Source organism: Lichenostomus cassidix, chromosome 4, assembly GCF_008360975.1.
Source record: "Lichenostomus cassidix isolate B80296 chromosome 4, HeHo_3.0, whole genome shotgun sequence".
Classification (NCBI taxonomy): Eukaryota; Metazoa; Chordata; class Aves; order Passeriformes; family Meliphagidae; genus Lichenostomus; species Lichenostomus cassidix.
Genome location: NC_139484.1, coordinates 40,147,391 through 40,169,768, shown reverse-complemented (window position 1 = coordinate 40,169,768; position 22,378 = coordinate 40,147,391). Strand labels below are relative to the sequence as shown.

At 37.4% G+C, this 22,378-nt stretch overlaps 2 protein-coding genes across 2 annotated transcripts in view; one reads left to right on the top strand and one right to left on the bottom strand.

Moving 5' to 3' along the window:
- TLR3 (toll like receptor 3) overlaps positions 1–5,563 on the bottom strand; it is a 35,626-nt gene extending 30,063 nt beyond the window's left edge. The window contains exon 1 of the mRNA XM_085058789.1: positions 5,433–5,563. The gene's annotated coding sequence lies outside the window, so the exon portion shown is untranslated. The remainder of the gene's footprint in view (positions 1–5,432) is intronic.
- A 99-nt stretch (positions 5,564–5,662) lies between these two features.
- Positions 5,663–22,378, top strand: part of SORBS2 (sorbin and SH3 domain containing 2) — a 205,274-nt gene continuing 188,558 nt past the window's right edge. Inside the window, exons 1-2 of the mRNA XM_085058783.1 lie at positions 5,663–5,880; positions 10,713–10,838. The gene's annotated coding sequence lies outside the window, so the exon portion shown is untranslated. The remainder of the gene's footprint in view (positions 5,881–10,712; positions 10,839–22,378) is intronic.

Here is a 22,378-nt window from a genome sequence, read left to right as displayed (position 1 = left end):
ATGGATCTATTTGCAAGAGGTGACTCATGCTTTTGCTGGGGACAGAACTAAAAGTAAAACAAACTGAACTTAAGTTAGAAAGGAAATAAATACACTGGCAGACAGAACTAAAAGGCTCACTGATGTCACGCTATTAAGTCCTAGAAAATTACTCTATCATTCTGCTGCCTGAGCCTAGGATTCTTTCCTTTCTTCTTAATCTCACTTTCTGGACATTATCCAGCTTCCTTGATTCACCTCTCAACTTGTAGCCTCTGTCAATCTTTAGAAAAATAAGCCCTTTGGATTTTTTTTCCTTTCTTCTTGTTGCCAAGGATTCTGTTTAAAAAGCATGCTTGCTTGACTTTCAGGAATTTGCACCAATATAGAATAGCGATGAGCTACAGCATGTTCAAGAAATGCACACACTTCCACAGAAAGAACTGATGACCAACAAGGCAGCTATGGTATTATGGTGCATATATTGCAGCATTTCCTTTTTAGCAGCAAGAAGGTTTATAAATATTTAGTTGCGTTTGTTTGAAACTAACCAACTAAGATCCTAATAAGCCTCACAAACATTTCAGTATGTGTTATCAAGTAAAATATTACAAGCCAGGTGGATATGAAAAGTATGTCTGGAAAGTTAACAAAGTCCTATTTAAAAACAATACTGCAAAGGATTTCAGTAAAAGTAATTTTTCATGATAATCCTCACAGTAATTGGGGATGCTGTCAAACATTAACTTTCAAGGTCATGTCTATGTATTTTCTATTCCAAAATTTCTCACTAAGCTTAAGCATAAAGCAGACTTTCAGTCTTTTGGGGAAAGCAGGTCTAAACCAGAGGAGACATAGAGAGAAGCAGCCTTCCTTCAATTTTTTTGCGTCACCTAGGACAGTAGCCTGTGCCTTCCACAAAGTGGAATTATCCTAGGCACCTAACTTGTCCTAGGGCACCCCTCACAGGGTTTGTTCCCATGTCTTGTCCTGGAACTATCCTTCCCTGTGCAAATTAATAAACATTTCCAGCAGAAATTCTTGATCCTGAACATTCCAGATCTCTGGACCCAGCCTGAAATTAGATTTCCTCATCAGCCTGACTTCCCTCATCAATATCCTCATCAGCCATTATTTTAATGCTGATTCAGACTTTCTTTCTTGACACTCAGAGACTCCCTGAAGAGCAAAATTTTTTGAAAAAGCCCTTTCAGTTGGTTTTGGGGTTTTTTAAAGTTTAAATTTTCTGCTGGAAATTCTCACTAAATACCCCATATGCTTCATATTTTAAATATTCACTTCCATGACATGAGGAAAAATGCGGCTACAAGGCATCAGATGAAACTTGTTTTTCAATGCATCATTTCTCCAGTCACTCCAATACATGATCATCATCCAGTGTAAATTTCATTTACACCCCTGTGGTTCAGTGCTCCCTATTGTCTGGCCTTGCCTTTATGTATGTCCAACAATACATGCTCAGTGCATGGACTAAGGTGAAAGGCAGTAGCAACTTCCTTGGACTTAAAGCTCCTTCTCATCTTCATTAATGTAATTTCCCTTTCCCTGGCATCTACTTTTTAAAATCCTGATTGAGAATAATGCTTCAAGTTTGTGGTGCGAGTCAGACACTGATAGTCAAATACATTTCTGTTGGGTTAGAAACAGATTAAAAATCTGGTTCAGAATAACACTCCAGTCTAAACAGAAAGTTTTTAATGTTAGTTATCCCATTGTCAGATGTATATAAATTCCCCATGCCTTCCCCACCTCAAGAGTTTTCTGTAGGTACATTCCCTTACTGTGAACACAGTTTTAATTTAGTAAAAGAGAACCCACCTTCCTAATAAATTTACCAGTTATGGTGATCAGAATAATATTCCTCAGTTTGTCTCCCATCATGTCACAAGCTACTAGGTAGGTACAGTGGGAAGAACACTTGTAAGAAGAGATATTCTTACTGCACAGATCACAAAAACCTTTGCTACTTAATTTTGGTCTTTGGCAGGGAGAGAAGGTCAAGACTCTGTCAAAAAAACAGGTACCATCAGAATATGCATTTGGCCTGCAGCTCGTTCCAAGAAATTCTTGGATGGTCAAAAGCAGGGTGCAAGCCAGGTGAATTACCTTGGCAGCCTGGGATTTGGCCCACAGACTATTACATCACTACATTTATCTAAGTGTAAAGTTATGCAGGGAGTTTGAACAAACACCTGTGCATAGATAAGTCTGCTAAAAGCTAACAAGATCTTTCCCTTTTTGCTGTACTCAGAGCTTTCATCTTTTTCCATTGTCCAAATTATACAAAATATTCCAGATTTTAGTACTACAAGTTATGAATTTTTTTTGCTCTTCCTCACTCTTAATGAACTTCAATTTTTCCTTCTAAAATAAAACCCACTAAATTAAGTGTTTTGCAGAAAAAAAAATCAAAAATACTTTCCTACCCAAAATATAGAAACATGAATTTACCACATTTTCATATTTCACCTGCTACTTCTATCCTTGAAGATGACTACATTTTGTTCAGAATTTCATTCAGACTGCTTGATGTCAGATCAAATCTTGCCCAGGAAGGGTTTCATGGAAACAAATTGCTCATGCATAAAAATATACATTACAGAGTATCTCAAACTGCCAGAATTTTACTTGCTCTGAGTTTCGGGCTACTAAGCTACATCCAGAAGCAAATCCTAAGGACTGACTGTTTCATTTTTAGGGTGACAGACTGGTTCAGTTCTTAAGAACAAGTTTATTCTGTGGGTGACAGAGTGGTTCAGCTCCACCTTTCAGGCGAGAAGGTGCCTGCACTGGCTTGGTGACGGATTAAACCACAACACGTGGCTTTAAAAACAAAACACAACACACTGAAAAAATCAAAACAACTTTGAAGCAACCCATTGTGAACAACATTTAATCTTGTTTTGCTCTGTGCCAACAATCACTCTGAAAAATATTTTGAGGATAATAAGCCCAGCAGTGAATTAGACAATAATTTAGGACACTGTTCTCAAATTATATTGTGAGTTATGAGGACACGCTTCATAGAATTGAAGCAGTCAAATATGGAAGTCCCATTAGGTTTTCTATAGAGAGAAAATAAAGCTGATAAATTGAATCAAGATGAACAAATGGAAAAATTATAATGTAACTACTCACAAAAAAGAACTAAGTGTCCTTTTAGTCTTTCGTGGGACATTTTCAAGCCACCATCTAAGATTAATCCATCATCAATAGAAAAGTTTTATGCAGAGAAGCTCTCATAGCACAGTCACCTTTAGCTTTATGGTGAGGAGGTCAACTGTCTTCAACTGTGTTGCCACCAGTCATTCATGTTATTAGTCTAAAAACCTCTGAACCTTGTTGCCAAACACCATTTTTAGATACACCTCAGAAAAACACAGCACTCCAACTGTTAATCAAAGATTATGATGTCTATTTTAGAGTCTTTCAAAGGCTATGTACAACTAAGGGAATCCTGGTAAAAAGAAGGAACAACAACATAAAGGTAAAATTGATGTGTGCTTTACACACATTTTCCTCCTTGGGTGTTCTTACTATCTCTGCTATTACTGTCCACATTAGATTGCAGTTACTAGCAAAGGTTAGAGAAGTAATCTGGAGATCTCAGCATGTCCATTACATTCTAAACATGTAACTAAATACATTCTAGAAATTTTATCTGTAATTATAACACATCACTGAATCTTTCTGTTATGAAATTTACACAAAAATATTCTTTAATTGCAGTGTAAATATCTTTAATCAAGCACAAACAACTATAACTATGAACACCAAATTTTGTCCCTCACTTAGTGTTTCTATTGAAATCCTGTACACGCCAAAAGGTCAGGCTAGCAAAAACTTTGTCACAGTGTAATACAATCGGTTATTGCTCTTTAGAAGAGTCACCACTTGTGGTATGAAAAGGTCAAGCTGACGGCAATCATACTTTTCATCCAACTGTTAGTAAAAGATTAAGCAGGACACAACACAGTAGACTCTTCAGTTAAAATAGAAGATGCCCAAATGCAGCTTTCTATTGAAGCTATATTACTGCAAACTAAAGAATCTCTAAGTCTACATTACCCAAATCAGAAATTATTATTATTATTTTAAACTTATCTGGTATCAGCAAAACCAAAATAGCAACAGAGAAAGATAACATAGAACCTACTTTCTTACCAAAAGAAAAGTAAAAATGGTAGCAAAACAAAAGTAAGAAGATGTTTTGCTTTGAGAGGGGAACACACCCTTAAAAGATAACCTGAATTTCTAAATTGCCTCAAATATATTTAAAAGGTGACCTCTGTAATTTATGCTTCATCCTAGCCCCAGGAAAGATGTAAAAGCTCTATATTGTTGTGCTGTGGCAGGGAGAGGAGGTATTTGTTGCAAATCACTGATAGCTATAGGAAGGCATCTGGGCATCTCAAGCACTACACCTTTACCTCCCCTCTGAACTGTTCACGGGGACAGGACAGCTGATGGCAGCAATATCTCCTCTTCATAAGCTTCCCTTTGCTATAGGTGCAACTGAGTCATTCACAGGCTGCTCTCTTCCTAACAGGCAAGAGCAGACCTCAAAGCAGCTCACAGCTTTCTGCCTGCCCCAGTGAAACCCCTAAGGGTATAATGTAGGCAACAGATTGTTCACTCAGCTCCTTTTCAGATAAAGAACTCTGGATAAGGAAAGCAATCTGTTCCAATTTAAAAAAACCATAAACAAAACCATTGCAACCCTTCCTACTGACTGCTGTATCATCAACTGTGTCTATAGCCACTGAAGCTGCCTGAGTAGAAGTGAGTGTAGGTGTACTCACAAGCCTACTATATAAGCAGGATTACCATAGCAATTACAGCTCCCAGAAGCACTACCTGCAGGCATTTAAAGATAAACCTGGTTTTGGTGAAACAAAAATGGAGCTGTGCATGCCAAGATCACAACAGTCCAGAGTGCACCACACCAGGAAGAATCAAGCTTAACACCTCACAGGGCAGTTCTCTATTTCAACAAACTGGGTCAGTACTTGCAATTCAGAATCTAGATCTACAAACCCAGCATAGCTGAGTAACAGCATAATAGAGAGAAGTCTTCAAAGCAGTGCTGTTAAGAACACTGAAACTTAAAAATCAGTGACTGCAACAGGTGACATCCCATCTCTACCTGCTGTTGCAGCCAAGCACCAACACCTTAATTAGGCCTAAGAGAATTCTAAACAGCCATAAAAATAGCTTAATGTAAAGCAATATTATATTTTATCTGCTAAAACAGCACATACTGTATCTCTTAAAACCAATACATCCATACAGTTATGAATTGCAACATTCAGCATGAAGACAGTTTATAATAACTCCTCAAGTACTATTACTCTTAGTAGGTTTTCAGAAGGATGAACCTATAACCTACATCTCAAGTAAAGAGTATTTAGGTGTTAGAGTACCATACTCACTTGTCAGATTTCCCTCCTTCTCTTCATTTCAGCTTTTGTCCACCACCTCTTTCCTCTACAGCAAACAAAAATTTGGACATTATCAGTCACCTTTGCTCTGTCTCTGAATATCCCAAGTATAACTGTGTGCTCAGCACAGCCAGCAGTATTTGGAATGAAAGTAGTTTCATACCAATCAAGTTAAATTATAACCCATACTAACCTCAGTCCAAATTCTGAAAAGACCACCGGCATTAGACATAAAGACGTCTGGGATTCCTAACCTGGGGACTATAGACAACTGCAGCACACCAGTAGAGCCTTCCAGGCATCACAGGTACTTGCAGCTTCAGAAAATCAGCTTGCAAAAGCCTAACTGCACTGCTTTATCCTCCTGATTCCATCTGAATTGTGGCATAAAGACAACAGCAAACAAAAGTCCCTGCTGAATTGAAGTGACTGCAAACAGGTAGGTGCTGAGAGGGATATGAGATGGCTGGGTATTATGTAGCTTGTGTCTCTGCTAGGCAATAATAAAGTTGAGAAGGATGGGAAAGAAAAATTACAAATTAAAGTGTAATAGTCCTAAAGACATGTGCTCTAAAGCAGGGAGTAAGTAAAGAATAGTTGGAGTAGAAGCTGAAATCTGAGCTGAGCTGTAGCAGTTTTCTGTGAACTTGTTCTAAAGAGGGTCTTGAGTGGGTGGAAGACTGCAGAGAAAGGTGGTCAGTTTAAGCATTTATGAAGCAGCTAAGAAAAGTAGCACCGAAAAAGTCCATAGAGGGTGAGATAGCACATAATTTTAACATTTTCTAATGTTATTTTTTGCTTTACTTCTCCCTGTAAATAAACCTAAAATGTGGAAAAGGCAGGTGGGCAGTTAATTAAGACAGTCATGCACAGAAGTCTAAATCATCCCTCCTGCAGCTTGTCATTGTTGCAGGCATCTGCCACTCACAGGCAAGGGTCCACCCACCACCCATTTCCACTTGCTGGAATGGCCTTTTTTCAAGATGAAACTCCCTCAAACATAAATCACTGCACTCATCACACTGGTGCTGCCTACAAAGCCCACACAGCACGTGGGAGTTGTGCAAAAGCAGTGGTCACTCCAGGACAAAGCTTTCTCCTTACCTCCCAGAATTTGCCTTTTTGCACAGCTACAAGCCTGCCCTAACAGGCTTCACTTTGCTCATGATCACCACAGCAAGCTTTTCCCATTATATCTTGCCTCACCATCCCATCACCCCTAGGCAAGCCTCATCCCAACACATCCCCAGTCCTTTCTGGAGAGCTTCTGTCTTGCTTAGCAGTGACTACTGCTTTCCAAACAAGCACTTTCCACGAGACTACTGCTGCAAACACGAGGCACTCGGCTCCTGGGTAAGGGCCCCCCACACAACGGGTCCTCTCTTGGAAGACAAGCCCACCAAAACACGAGGCGCTCAGCCCATGAATAGCAGCAATGCACTCTCCTGCCACCCCCACCACCTTCACACCATATGGAAGCTGCACATGTGCAAGTCTTACAGAAGGCTGTCCTTCCCCCAGCAGCTCACTTCTCACAAGACCACAAGCTTGCCTCAATTCCTTAGCCCACGGATCCATGCTGCCACAGCACACCTGCCACCTTCAAAGGCATCTGCTCCTTCTGGACAAATCCATTCACCCATTCCCTGCCATCCACCTGCTCCTGAACTCTTTTCCCTAGACTGCAAGCCAACCCAAAGGCTTACAGAAGGCACTTTGCTGGTAAACACCATCTGGTGTGCACCCTTCGTGTGGAAGGCATATACTGCTCTGCACCTTTCCTGTGGAAGCCTTTCCTGACATCATCCAGTGAGTACTTTTCTCCACAAGCCTACAAATCTGCTTCAGAAAAGACCTTCAGCCTCCAAACACATCTGCAGCCACACTGCTACTGGTCCCACAGCAGATGGAAGCTGCTCACAAGCCTGTGTCACTCTTGGACAAGGTTGCACTGCTCACTGGCACTCACCTCTCACAGGAGTGCAGGCCTGCCCAAAAGCTATTCCCTCTCTTTAGGAATATCCCCAAAGAATCTTTCCACCTGTGACATCCACACAAGCGTCTGCCAATCCTTAAGGAGGATTCTGCCCACCCCCACTGGACATACCCACCACTCCTGCACAAAGCCTTCTTTCTCTACTCCATATTCTTTTTTCTCTAACTCCACAGTTCACTTCAATTGTGAACGCAATTGTGAACAACACAGAATTGTTGTATCTGTGAGTGCAGTTGCAAAATAATTGAAATTTAAAAAAGCACGAGAAGTGATACAAGTGTTTGTTCTTGGCTCTTCTTGGGGTGCTAATGATTAATTCTTAATGTTTCACACTTCCCCCTTAAAAATTTTAATACAGGTCTGATAACCAGAGTGGAATAAGTAGCTCCTTGATGACTGTTACTAGATATGATAATAACTACAAAAAACAATCAAGTAAAGGCTTGGTTTGAAAAGTATTTTAACTTAACTCCTAGAAAAGTTCCAATACTGCTTTGTTTTATATACTTTTGTCAAGCTTTTGACAGTTTCTTTAACAGTAATGTGCCAAAAGTAAAGAATTGGTTTCTGTTAGAAAGCAATAATTTTCTCATCTTTCACAATTTTTAAAAATTTTAACCTAGTAGTGATATGAGCTGCTAAGACTGTGAAAGACTTAAATATGGAGAAAGATAGCATACAGATATTATTTGAGATAAAGAGCCACAACAATTTCTATAATCTAAGTGTATCCTTTACTTTCTGCAAAAGGAGGGAAGTGAGCTTTTGGTATTTTTAAGGAACAGTTGAACACCTTAAACCCTAAAGAAACTGTACTTCTCAGTGAGAACTTAGTGAGTGTTACTATAGTGTTAAAATAAAACACCTGTTATAGTCTACCATAAAGCAGAGCATTTAACTTGGCAATATTTGTTCCTTGTGGAAATGAGTCCAACTATTTGCTGTAATATCCACCCAATAGCACATGAACTTCGGAGCACCAATAGTTATGAAATCTTGTTTTGAAACCACAAAAGCTCTGGATCTTGGGGCTGAATTGTGGGCATAATTAAAAATACTGTTCTTCCTAACTGTGGTGTGAATGAGGCAGCCTTGTTTCTGCCCAGTTTCCTTCTGCTTCAAGATTTTTCAAATTATGTGGGTGCGTGATTTTTACCTTTTTTCCTTTTACCACACCTTTCTAATTGCATTGCTGATGAGATTGAATAGAGTCTTAAAAGGAGAAAAGCTTTATGAAAGAAATTTAAATGTATGCCATATTAAGTTTTTTATTTGCTGGCCCTGGTAGTTTGTCACCTAACTTTCATATATTTAATTCACTCATTGAGAAATTATTTCTGTGAGTTGTCAGTACTGAATGAAATTAATGCTAGAAGCCTTGAGTTGAGTTGAGAACATAGTCAAATGCCTTTTTTTAAAAATACCAACAAAAACAAACAAATGTTGTATGCTTACTACTGAGGAGAAGAACAGCTTCAGTATCTCTCCTAGTCTTCTTCCAAGCCTTTTATTGCTTTCATAATATTGGATTAAGGAAAGCAAAGTCAACTAAAATAACATTAATTGTATGCTTACCAAAATACAGTAATTCAAATACAAAAACCCTGTTGAACAGAATGAGACCAGACTTCAAACTAATAAAAACTTAGTATAGACAAAATCACTGTAATAGGTCAAAAAATAGTCAGAGTAAGAACTACAGTAGTCTTCACCCTGGATAAAGTATCTGTAGATGGAGTTTCATTTTGCTGCTATGAATTATTGTCTTTTCTATGGGATGTGTGCTTTAAAAACTAGTTGATTATTGCTGGTAGAGTGTTTTTTGGTGCCTGTGGCTCCTGAGCTTTTGAGACAAGTGACAGAAAACTAGCAGAACACTAACTGCTTTTGCGGTGGCAAGTTAGTGAAAATGCAAACTCTGCTTGGCTCATAAATTAAGGTGGAAGTTAGCCACACAATCGATCTCAATGTAACCCCTCTGCCTCGTGCAGCTGGGCAAGGCACAGGAATTAGAGTGTAACCCATTTATTATGGAGCATCTGAATCCTTGCAGAGTGGAATATGAGCTGGAGTTATTTGCACAGTTTTATTGGCTCAAGGCTAGAGGGGAGTTTGCTTTTCATGAAAACTGTATCAACTTTGGCAGAGGAACACAACTTTAACTTCTTCAGAGAGTCTTACACCTTTAATATTTTCATTTTTGAGGAAACACTGAACTGTTCAGTGAAGATTTTGAAGTGTAATGTATGTGTAAAAATATGAAGCCAACCAAATACCAACTAGATGCCAAAATAAATGATAGTTACAACTGCATTTATTACAAGAAATGTAAAAATGACCTTTCAAAAACCAACTGATAAGTGAAAAGCCTCTGTAATGGCACTCAGAATAGGTATTTTCAGATATTTCTGCATGTGTGTAGGTTAACTGAAGATTCTCTAACTCTTCACTAGACTACTATTACAGTGAAACTGCTGTAATATTGTTAGCTGCCTTCTTTCCACTGGCTGAGGGCACAGTCTCGGAGTTACAATTTTCTCGGAACAATCCACAGTGAAGATTGGGGGCAACAAGGTTTAAAACTGCAGAGGTAAAATAATTTCTTACAGATGTGATAGGATAAAAAGTTACTCTGAAGTCTTGGAGTCTGCCATAGTATCTGCTGACAGGTAAAGGTAAAACACACTTTGCAGTCCTGGTTGCCTCAGGTGGTCTACTTCTGTTTAATAATATAACTAAATACTTGAAATAATTACATCTTATATGCTGCCTCCATTTATCCCTTTTGAATATCACCTGTCTCCTAGGAACTTCCAATTGATGACATTGCTGGGAAGAGAAGACATGGAAAAATACATCTTCTCTTAAGTTAGGAAATACAGTTCGGGTTGAAAGAAATGCCAAGTGTCTACTGTAGTATAAATAGTATTTCAACACAACTGGCCACAAACCTCAACTGATTTTCTGTCAATGTATTCTTAACAGGGGAGAAGTCCTACAAGGAGTCTTATCTGCTGTTCCTGTAGTTGTCCGCTCTGCTGTTACCTTCCTTGTTAAGTCCAGGGCATTTTTATCTAGACTGACCCAAAGCTTCTTAGTCATAAGGGAAAACTGATGGAACATAAGCAAAGCTGGGAGGAGAGGAACTGTCAGGTCTGGTGCTTCTGCCACAGGAGTTGTGAATTGAGAAGTAAAGATGCTTCTGTTTTACTATTTACACAGTTTTATTACTGTGTAACTTTTTGTTCCATGCTCTTTTTTCCTTTTTGTCTCAGAGACAACAAGTGTGCATGTGCTTCCAAGGCTCTGTCAAATTTGAAGTAGGCAGTGAAGACTTTGGTGTTTTTCTGTCCTAGACAGCTGTTTGCCTTCTGCCTTACAGTACTTGGCTGTGACTAATAGTAAGTACAGTGATATAATGAACAACTGGAAGCTTGCACAATAATGTTATTCAACATAGTGTGTACCACTGTCAATGTAAATGCAAATATATTTAACACTGTCATAATTCCCTAGAAGCCTTCCAAATTGCCGGGTAGACTCTGAAAGCTCTCCTTATTGTGACTTTGTACCCTGGCATATTAGATTAAATAAATGGATGTTGTGCTCTTAAGCTTTTCTAATGGAGATTAAGATCTTGGTCAGTTTTGCTTTCTACAGTGCAGCCTTACATAGGCTGGTATGTTGTACTTGAATGTGCTAATGAATCTCCCTGAGACTGGAGAAAATGTCAATCCCCTGAGGATGTGAGCACCTCTTAGTTTTTTCTTTAATCTCGTAGCTGTACTTTTTATTCATTTTTTGAAGCAGCTGCTCTTTTTTTCTGACATTCTTCATTTCGACACATAGGACACTAACACAGACTTCTGGTCAAGGCTTTGCATTCCAGCAGTGTTGAAATCTGGCTTCTAGTACATCGTGTACTTTGAGCTTGGGTCCCATGGATAATGCACAGAAACACTGTATTCAGTACCAGGGTGCTAGTTCCACTAACTATTCATCTTTTTGAATGGTAGGTGCTGTGAAAATAAATGAGAATTGTTTCACAGAGCTTGCCATTTAAGAACTACACAACTCAGCATTTGGTAGCCTAAGGGTACACGAGATCAAATTTGTTAGTGAGAATGAGCTTGTAAGGGGTGACTACAGCCAAGAAAGGAGGCAAGAAATTCTCCATTACAAATGAGGTGCAGATAAATCTGTCTTTTCTTTCTTGAAGTCCAACTGCCTCTGTTTCTCCTGGCTCTGGGTGTGTCCCAGCTCTGCAAACAGGGCTTGTTCTATGCAGAATTGAGTCTGCTGTAGGACTACTGCCTCAGATAACAGCAGCATGTCAGTAGGCTTTAGCCTGTTAACATGCTAATTGATACTTTTCAAGTGCCCTTCAAACAGCATGTAACATTTTTCAAGAAAAAAAAGGATAAAGCTCACAAAACTGGAATATTGACTCTGTTGCATATTTGTAACATTTATTTGATCAGTGCTTGTTTCAACTCAGTAACCTGCTAACTGACGATAAGTTTTGCTTTTACTGGAAGCAATTGGGTTTTTTAACGGTCAGAGCTTTTGGAATCATATGACACTTGACAGTCTTGCTTTCTATCTTGAAGAATTCCCAGTTCATGAAAGCATAAAGCAAAGTCCACTGTAAAGGTGATGCAAAGACTGGGGTTATTGCTCACTCATTATTAACTTGACCTATTTGGCAAAGGGAAGTAGCTGATCTATGATTTTAATGTTTTTAATTTAATAATGTGAGCAAACTTAATTATGTCACGTGCTTTTTGTTTCTGTAATGCTTTCCTTGTGACTTGAGACATGTATCCTGTGTGCTTCCAGGATCCATTATGATTACAGCCTCATCGTCACTGCTTCATACTGTCCTCCAAAACATTGCTTAAAAAAAAAAGAAATAAAGTCACCTTACATGAAACCCTTTAGATTCATTTTATCAAGGCACTTCTAAGAAAAGTCACTGTTCTTGTTTAAGGGAACCTCATGAGGAAGACTGGTATAACTTGCCAGAAGCCACTTAGAGGTCAGTTTAAGGTATTTGCAAGCTGATCTATATCTGTCATGCCTAAAAAATACCTGTGCCAAAATTTCTACCACATATAAAACTGCTTGAAAAGCACCTTTAACTAAAATAATGAAAACTAGAAGTGTACTGAGATTAAGATAGAAGCTCTTTCTTGTGGCTAGCACAGGTCTTTCTCGTGAGAACATTCCGTTGTGTTTTATAAACAAAGATAAAGTTTGGATGTTTTTTAAAACAGTGTCTCAAGATTTGGACAGTTCAGGCCTGGCCAATCAGGCCTAGGGGGAGGTTTCTGGCTGACCAATCTCGGCGACCTCTGAAAAGTCTATACATATTGAAATCAAAATAATAAATTCTCTTTTTCTTGCTACACTGAGAACTCGGGTCTTTTCTCTGCTAGCGGCTCAACAGCGACACTTTCTGTATTAAGGTTTATTGGAGGGCTTTTATAGATAAAGCTCTTCTTTTGTCTTGATGTTTTTCTGTAATGAAACTAATGAGTCTAAATTTTCTTCTGGTTTTGTAGATGCTGATGTTATCTGAGTTATGCATTTTAATTTCATTTAATATGCTTGCTTTGGAATTACATGTTTTATCACTGGCAAATATTCCATTTCATATTCTCCACTGCAACTTTCTCTACTGAATAGAAATGAAAGTGTATAAGTGATCTACCAAACACAGACTTAGAATGCTAATTCTAATCCCCCTTTCCTTGAGTGCTGATTGAATTTAGTCTTAGTGAATTATACTGCTCCATTACTTTTAATCCTGATGGATGGTTAGAGTGGTCCAGAATGTGTGCAGTTGGGCAAATGTACCCAAACATTTCAACAGGTGATGATTCACCTAGTGCAGCTCTGTTATACATAAATGCACAAGGAAAACTCCAGTTTTAGATTTCTTTAAATAGTTGAATGTAATTTGTAGCTGAATAAAATGCTTTGTTTAATCTTACAAAGGCCATGAAGTAGACAAGTTAATTCCTGGTCACTTTGCATTTTCCGGTGCAGCAGAATTAGTAAAGATGTCAACATTATTTGCAAATTGTATAGTAAAAATATGTGTTGTGTCATTTACATTTAAAAAATAGAGAAATTGAAAGATTTTGAAAAGCCTCAGTCTCAGTTTCAAATTTAAAGTTAACAATGAGAGAATTCAGATGTTAGGTGCTCCAACTGGATTAAACTGTCCTTGTATCTTTCACCTTGATGTTGGAAATCCTTGAAAATAATTTCCAAGCTGGTTGCAAAATGTGACTTACTTCAGTATAGGCATCTAAGCTCAGAAAAGTGATTCTGGGAGTCAGAGCTGTTACTCAATCTTCAGTTAACCTTGGGGAACTGGGATTTGTTAGTCTGGGGAATACTAAATAGAGGAGGACGAGTTAAAAAAGGATATAATACGGCTTTTGTACATACTGAGATAACATTGTAACTTTGACAAGTCTCAGCATATTAACACCTATTCATACCAAAACCCAAACAGGATTCATAAATCCTTTCTCTGCCTGGAAGGTGGTTCTGGCACCTCTCCTCAGAACAAAAAGCATTTCTCACACTACTTCCTGGTTGAGTTTCTGAGCAGCCATTGTCTTCCCCAGAGAAAGTGCATAAAAGTTCCTTTACAAGGTGGCCTGGTGCTAAGAATTTACCTCGTGCATATAAGTTGAGCTTTTTCTCCCTCTGATGTGAGTAGGCTCTTAACCTACCTAACCACTTCATTTGTATATAACAAGAAGGCTGTAAGCTAGTTTGGCTGCTTGGTGAAAATCCTTTACTGAGCTGAAAAATGTTTCACAAAAAGAAAACATGGCATTGGTACAGGAGTGGAAGCTTGAGGCCAGGTTCCTACTCCACTTGTGTACTCCAAACAATGAGGTATCACAGGCATTTTTATCATAGCTATGGTAGCAAGAACAAGCCCTTAAAAAGCATGTTAATAACTGTTGCATGCATGAAGATGAGATTGTTAACTTAAATTTGTATTACACACTTTGCACAGGTGACAATAATAATGTGTGGCAAGCTTTAAAGGGCTTGGGTATTTTTGGGTTTTGTTTAAAAGAACATCTGAAAAGTGTGTGCCACATTATTTGAGGGTTTAAGTGGTAGAATTCTCATTCTCTCTAAATAGATACCGTATGCTGACTTTTAGTATGCTGATGTATTGTGCTCATCGGTGAGCATTCACTATGCACTGCAACATCAGGAGAATGATCATCTTTACTGTTAAAAATCTGTATGAAAGTCTTTCAACATCAGGAGACATCCTGTTTTTTCCTCTCTAAAACTGAGACTAGTAGGCACATATTATGTTCATGCCATTCATTACATTGTGTTGGTAATTTCATTTAGTCTTGTAAAATCAAAAATAGATACAAGAATGCTATTCTTGTTTAAGTGATGCAATTCATAATACCCTTCTAAGATGGATTAGGTAACCTTATTTAACTCTATCCTTTAGAGGTCTTTAATAACCTTAACATATCTGTCATTCCCATCTGTTTTAATTTAAGGCTGATTATGCTAACATGCTTTAAAACTGCAAACCACCTGACCATTCAATATTGTTTTAAGCAGATATAGCTTACAGTATTTTCAGAATATAAACACAAAGCTTGCTATTGTGAAGCAATTAATTTTATTAGGCTTGTCCTTGTTTAGTCTGCATGTAAGATTGGAAAGCTATTAACCTTTTTTGAGAAGCTTTTCTTGGTTTGGAATTTCCCCTCCCCCAAGCAAGCTCTGCTAACCTGCTACTGTTGCTGTAACTGTCAGTTTTCTGAATGTGTCCCCTGGGAAATAAATGAGCCCAGCTGAAGGTTAAGGTGTGAGTAGTGAGCTCAGCAGCCATCCTGTCAGATGGGCAAGGAGGTAAAGGTTTGATGTTTCCTAACAAGTAACAGATTTGATTATGCTTTTTCACTGTGCATGAATGCAACACATATGTTGTAAATGTCTTATGGGGTAATAAAGGCTGCCATGCAGGTCAGAGAAGAAAGGGCAACACGGGAAGGGTACAGGCATATGATGTATTTTAACCCTGTACGCTATCTGGTGAGCAGACTGCAACCTCTCTTTTTGCTGGAGTGTTCTCATTTCAAGGTATTCATATTTTCATTATAATTTAATGTTTCACCCAGAATAGGATTGTTTGGATTGCTATACTATTGATGCATTAGGTTAAATGATGTATTTCAAGAAAGCACTTTTGTAATGTAAACCATCATTTTTGAGTGGTTATACTACTCTCCATTGAGTAGTTTATATCTTGAGGTTTAAAATAAGGCTGGAAGAAATGGCTAATTACAGAAATCTCTTATTTTTGCTGCTTCTATAACTTGGTTTCGTGTATTGCTGTGAAACAAGTGGCATTCAAATATGTAAGTGGAATTAAAAAGGAGCTGCTGCTGGAGTGACAAGGCATATCTTATTGATGATCTACATGAGAATACTTAAGGAATCGTGAAAGGAGACTGTAATCTGCAGACTAATATCTGAGTCAGACCACGATTATGCAGTGGAATACTGTAATGCAAATGAAAATTCTGTGGAAGTGGACTGCTTGAAATATGCTCAATGGTAACACTGATTAGTGATATGAGGGCTGTCTTGTATTGTTAAGAGTTATAATAAACAAGCAGGTATTAGCATGTTGAACACTTTTGTTTGTTTCAGGACAATTTAAAAGACAATTCAATAAGCTGAAGCTAAAGGGCTAAAGAAATTTAATTGATCAGAAGATCTATAAGACATTGGTGTTTTTTTCTCTGAGTGAATTAATCTTTTGTCTTCTGTCTGTAGCATCCATCTATCAGCACAGATAAGTGTAGTGTATTTGAATAAATATGGTACTTTTAAACCGAGGCTGGCATTTCTTGTTCTGATAGTTCTGTTCTTGCAGTACTGGAAAGTAGACACAATTGTAATAAAGTAAGTGTTTATAAACAAAATATGACATGTGGTTAATTATGTCAAGTCAGTCCATGTGTGCTACACGTGGGTAGCATGTGTAAGTGTAATACAGAAACTAATTGGCTAACTGCTTGTGTCTGTAATTTTCTAAACTCGAACTACTCCATATTCTTACCAAAGCACTGGGATGTCTGAAGTTCAGTGGATACAGGATACCTTGTGTTATTGGTCAAACACCTCATATGTGAAAAGCTCACTAATCAATATGATAGATTTTCAGTTCCAGATGCCATACTTTCTTTTGAAGGTTTCCAAATGAACAAAAGTAATCTCTCTAAAATACAGCCACACATTATCTACAGGTTATGTATACTCATCTGAACTGCTAAACACAGACAATTTTATTTATTTCCCAGTCAATACTCTGATCAAGCATTTTTGTTACCCTGCTTTACTTGTGCTGCCTAACCATTTCATGTTGGAATACTTTGTGCTTTGTACATGTTTTGGTTTGTGGATTCTCTACAGAAATAAAAAAAAAAACAGATTGTCTTTATAATAATTAAAAGGTATGAAGATTTATGTAGAGACAGGACTCCAAATAGCTTATATCTAAGAATTTGGTTATCTAGATAGCAAAACCTGGATGTTTAATTCCTTGCCTTCAGACATCTTTAACTGAAAAGAAAAAAATCTCAATATTTTCCAGCTATTCTATGGCAATTTAGAGTATTTCTGTTTCATATATATATGTATATGTGTGTGTTTGTGTGTATACCTATGTATGTGTATGTATATATGTGTGTACAAGCGTATATGTATGCATGTATGTTTATTCAAATAACAGCAGAACTGGGCAAGTACTTAGCACTTTTTTTGGTGCCAAATTAGAAAAAGTCATCAATGATTTACACTTCATAAAAGCAGTGCTTGGAGGAAAATTTCTTGGAGTTAAGTAACTTAGAAGTGCATATTTATGTGAAAGGAAAGCATTTTCTTTAAATAAATCTTTCATACTTTTTTTATATTCAGCTTTTTCTAAGGACCAAGTACCTTTGGCACTGGAAAAGGGAGAACCTGATCTTAAATAAACATTAGGAAAAGGTGTGCATGAGCTTGAAAACTGATTTCCTGGGGTGAGTGGGGTAAGGGTGAAGATAAGTTCTTTAATAGAACAAATGGGAGAAAATAAACAAAATCACCAGCACCACTTAGAAAATTAATGCATTTAATTTTGTAATTGTATTTATCTTCAAATATTTTTTTCTTTGCCAGGAGAAAAGGTTCATGGGAAGCTAGTTCCAGAAAAGTTGCAAAGACTAATGGACTGTAGATGAGCTTAGACACCAAGTTTTACTGGTTTTGTGGAGGATACTCCTTATAAGGAGAAAGTGATTTTTTTCACAGCCATCTTATGCAGGTGTCTTTCTATTTAGAGCCTCTTCAGTTCACAGGCTGTTTCAGTGTGATAACTGGGCACAAAAAGGGACTCCATTTCCTCTAGATCTACAATAAGATAGAGAACCATAACATTACAGTCATGGAGTGAGAGGCAGCCTTTAAGTAATTTAACTATTACTAGTTAGGAGGGGAAGGTCAATATTTAGACAGAGCAGTGAATGATAAATTTACATAATCATCGAAGCCTCAGGGCTATCACAGAAATATGCTGCCTCAGTTAAAGTAAAGCTGGGTTTTTATAAAATTTTCTTTTAAATTTCTTGCGCTTGCTAGACTTAAAAACAGGCAGTGTTTTTTATAGACATATAAGCATTTTGTGTATGCTTATTTGGATATTGAACACATGTTCGCTTTCTGTAGAAGTGTGTTTGCTTGCAAGCCTGATGGGTAACGCATACAAGATATGCCAAGCTGGTTTTATATTAAGGTAATGCTTACAACAGTGCTATAACAGCTAGAAAACTGGGCCTTGTGTTTCTCAGCAACAGACATGGCAAAGCAGAGGTTTGTAGCCCTTTCCAGAAAGTCTGTGAAACACACCAAATACTTCGTAAAACTATTTGAATAATATTTATATAGACTTAGAGTTCTAGTGCTTCAGGGAGTCCTTTCATAAAATCCTGTTTGCATTTGGCAGTAGTGACTCTGTAGTGCTGTAGGTATCAAAAGTGCATTTAAATATCAAGGAATTAATCTTCAAGATTAGTTTTTGAAATAACTATTAGGAATAATGTAGAAATGTTAATATCACTCTCCACTGTACAGGTGAAAACTTAGATGCAACATGAAAACTTAGACATAATAATCTGAAATCTAGGAAAAAAAGCCTGCTTTAACAGTCCATGTAGTTGCTGTATTCTACTTAAGGTAAAACTATAAGGAATTTTGCCAGTATGGGTCAGAAAATTACCTGTGTCTGGGGATTTTAAAATATTTCTCAATTGTTGGATCAGTTTGCTCTATTGGAGTAGTTAGGTAAAAGTGTATTTGGGAGGAGTAGTGAATGAATAGTGTTCTTGATGAATGGTGTAGCAGTGCTTTCAATTTTCCCATGTGAAAATTGATGAGTTTATTCTGAGCTATAAGTGATGTGGGGAATGACTCAAATGGGAAATGAGGTGTTACTGTAACCTGGTGAAAAAGAAAATTGCTGTTTATACTAGATTTCAAAGATTGAGGGGAAGGGGTGGAGGGGGAAAAAGGTGTATAGTCCTTCTATATACACTTCAATGCTCTGCAATAAGAAAATTCTTGCCAATCTCCAGTAAAATGAGGAAATGTCATTTGAATTAGCTTGTTTTATTAGCTCACACTCTTGAAACAACTGAAATGTGTGTTTTACTGAAATAGCCACAATGCTTGCAGTATTGCTGAGAAAAGGTAAAACAGACTAAACCTATACCACATAATTATAATACATTTTATAGCTAGTTTTCTGTGCAATGAATGTAATCACATCTTGTCAAATTAATGGAAAATGCTTTTCTGAATTATCCTAATAATCAGATTTATAATTGTTTATATTTCCCCAGAAGGTACTGTTTATTCTTCATTTCTCCAGAAGATATTTTTTCCTTATGCTAGGTTCAAAAATATACAAATCATCTATGTCTGAGGGCTACTACCTACCAGTTGCTGTGAAGTACAGGCTGACAAAATTAAGTAGTAATGTCATGTCTTCTCAGCCATATTGTTACATACAACATCATAGTGATGCATTATGGTACTCTTGAATATGGAGATCATACATATACATTTTATGTAGCCTGCATTAGCCATATGCAGCCTGCAGAGACACTGGAACTTTAAGCTCTTGCCCTTTCCTAATGTCAGCATGACTTTTGGTATAGAGTGTTTTTCCATTTGTAGATCTTGTTTGACACATTCAGAATAATGCTTTCATGTCTTCAGCAAAGAATTTGGCTGAGATGCTGCATCAGAACATGAAGTAGAATATAGTATGTACATGTACAATGATTTAACTAAAATTTGCTCGTTTTGCTTAAAAGATATAGTTAAAAACAAATTAATAGGGATTTAATGCTCAGTTTTTCTGATGGAAGAAGAAATGCGTGTTAGCCAGTTACCCTGAACTACCTACTCAAGGATCCTGTGAGATCACATCAGAGGACAGATTTGATTAGAACAATGCCATGGAAGAACAGAGAGCTCAGTTCTACCTCTACCAGAGAATTTTGGACCTAAAACCATTTAGGATTAAAATTACAAAATGACCTTTTCTACTTATAACTAAACACCCTAGTCTTTTCTCTAATGCCATTACATTTAGTGCACTGTGCTTGGTCTTAATTCACGGTGTATAAAGGAGAGTTTGGGCCCTCAGAACTAAAATTAGAAAACATATTGAGTCGGTGTCTGGAACTATTAGGATGATAGGAGGATATCTTAACCCATGAAATAAGATTTGCCCCAAAAAACTGGTTCACAGTTGTGAGAACTAAACAGGGAGAAACCTCTTCTGAAGGCCTAACAGAAACAGTTTTACCTAAAATCAATAACTTTTGCATCCTGCAAATGAATTGAGGTGACATAAACATACCCTAACTGTCCTGTAAAACTGATTAGGGTTATTGACCAGAAATGCAGAAATATATGAATGGCTGAAGCTTAAAGGTATAAGTGATTAGGAATGCAAAAAATATCCATTAGTGTGTAGCTACTGGATTGTAATGTTTAGTATTTTAAACAGCTATCAGTAGCTCAGTTTTCCTCTAAAAAAAAAATTACTTTAGAACTTAGGCTTTAACAGAGATGTTGCTCTGAGATTTTTTTCAACTCCCCAAAATTTTACACTTGCCTTTTTAAATTAGGGTAGTTGTAACTGTATTTTTCTATGGTATTTCACCTCAAAAGGCTCAACAGAAAAAATATTTTGCAGTTTCTTATTAAATTAGAAAGATTGTATTGGAAAGCTGAGGCTGAAAAGAATTTACTGCTTTCAATTCATTTTGAATTGGTGGATTCAGATTACTTTAAGTAGCTATGTAATATGTTGCAAAGGTAGAGTGCTAATGAATACACAGATTCCAGGACAGAAGATACTGTGTGCTGAAGTAAACTGATATTCTTGAGCTTCTATTAAACTATTCCCCCAAACAGACCCAAGCTAACATCAGAAATTGTGGGAACTGGCTTGCATTCAGGATTCTGTTTTGGGCTATTCATATTTTGTGAAAAGGGATGGATTGGAAGAAACTCTTTTATGTACAGTGTAATGGTTTACCCAGAAGGTACGAAAACATGAACAAAAATTTTTTGAATTGAGATGATTGAATGAAAATACACATGCTTTTGAGACTGATGGTAATAAGCATCTCCTAGCCTTATGTTTGCATTCAGATGCACTCAGAGAACTGACGGCTTCATGCAAGCTAACACACAACTAGAACCACTTAAACAGAATTTTTAATGCATTTTTACTAGACCAATGAGTCTTATTGACATTAGACTGTGTCCAGTCGCTGAATATCTGCCCTCTGAGAACCAGTTTATTATGCTTTGGGTATTTGTAATGATATGTTTCTGCATGGCCCCTTTTAATGCAGCATTCTTAAGACATGAAATTTCAATCCTGAGAATTATTCACTTACAGTAAAACCGATGGCATCCTGGCCTGTGTCAGCAAGAGCATGGCCAGCAGAACTACAAAAGGGGTTTTTAATGATACTGTATTCCTATTGTTCTGACTTTTTTTCTTGAATCACTACATGTGGAAATACAGTTGTGATTAGAGCCCACAGAATTTTTCAGAAAAGTATCCCATGGGTGAATTTTTAAGCGTGGTCTCTATGCATAAGGCTTCATAGAAACACCATATCAGTTACATATCAAAGTCATAGAAAGTAATGCAAACAACTAAATAGCTTCACCTAATTGTTAGGCTATTCATGGAGGTGGATGAGCAAGATACTTTAAGTCCATGGAAATAACTGCTTTTCAAGGTTGAGGTTATAATATTAGATGGTATATAATAGCTCTGCAGTTTGTAGAGATGTATAAATATCTAGTGTCTAATCCTGGCCTGCTGAAGATGCACATAGAAAGCTTAGTTACATACAATAATTTCAGCATTTAGTATAGGCATCCAGACAGGTGAGCCAGGAGTTCTGTATGTCATTCCATGATTAAAGTAAATCAGAAGCACTGCAGGAAAAGTCATATCAATCACTTCAGTCTTAGTATCATATTCCTGAGCTGTACAAAAAAGATGTGTGTGCATATTTTTTAGTCAGCCTATTTAATCTGACATAGTGTCAGGAATGCAAATACAGAGTTGCTTTAGACAGAGGTCAGCCTGAAAAGCAGGGAAGATTCAAAGATTCCATTCAGACTGAACAGCATGTTGAAATGTAGTTTATGCAGAGCACCATATGTGTCATCTGAGCAGCTAAACTTGCTCAGTAATGCATGGACTGCCATGAACTGGTGATGCCACCATTATTAGACAAGCGTAATGTGAATTGGCTGGATGAGAAGGTACTTCACATGAGACACCGTGCCTATA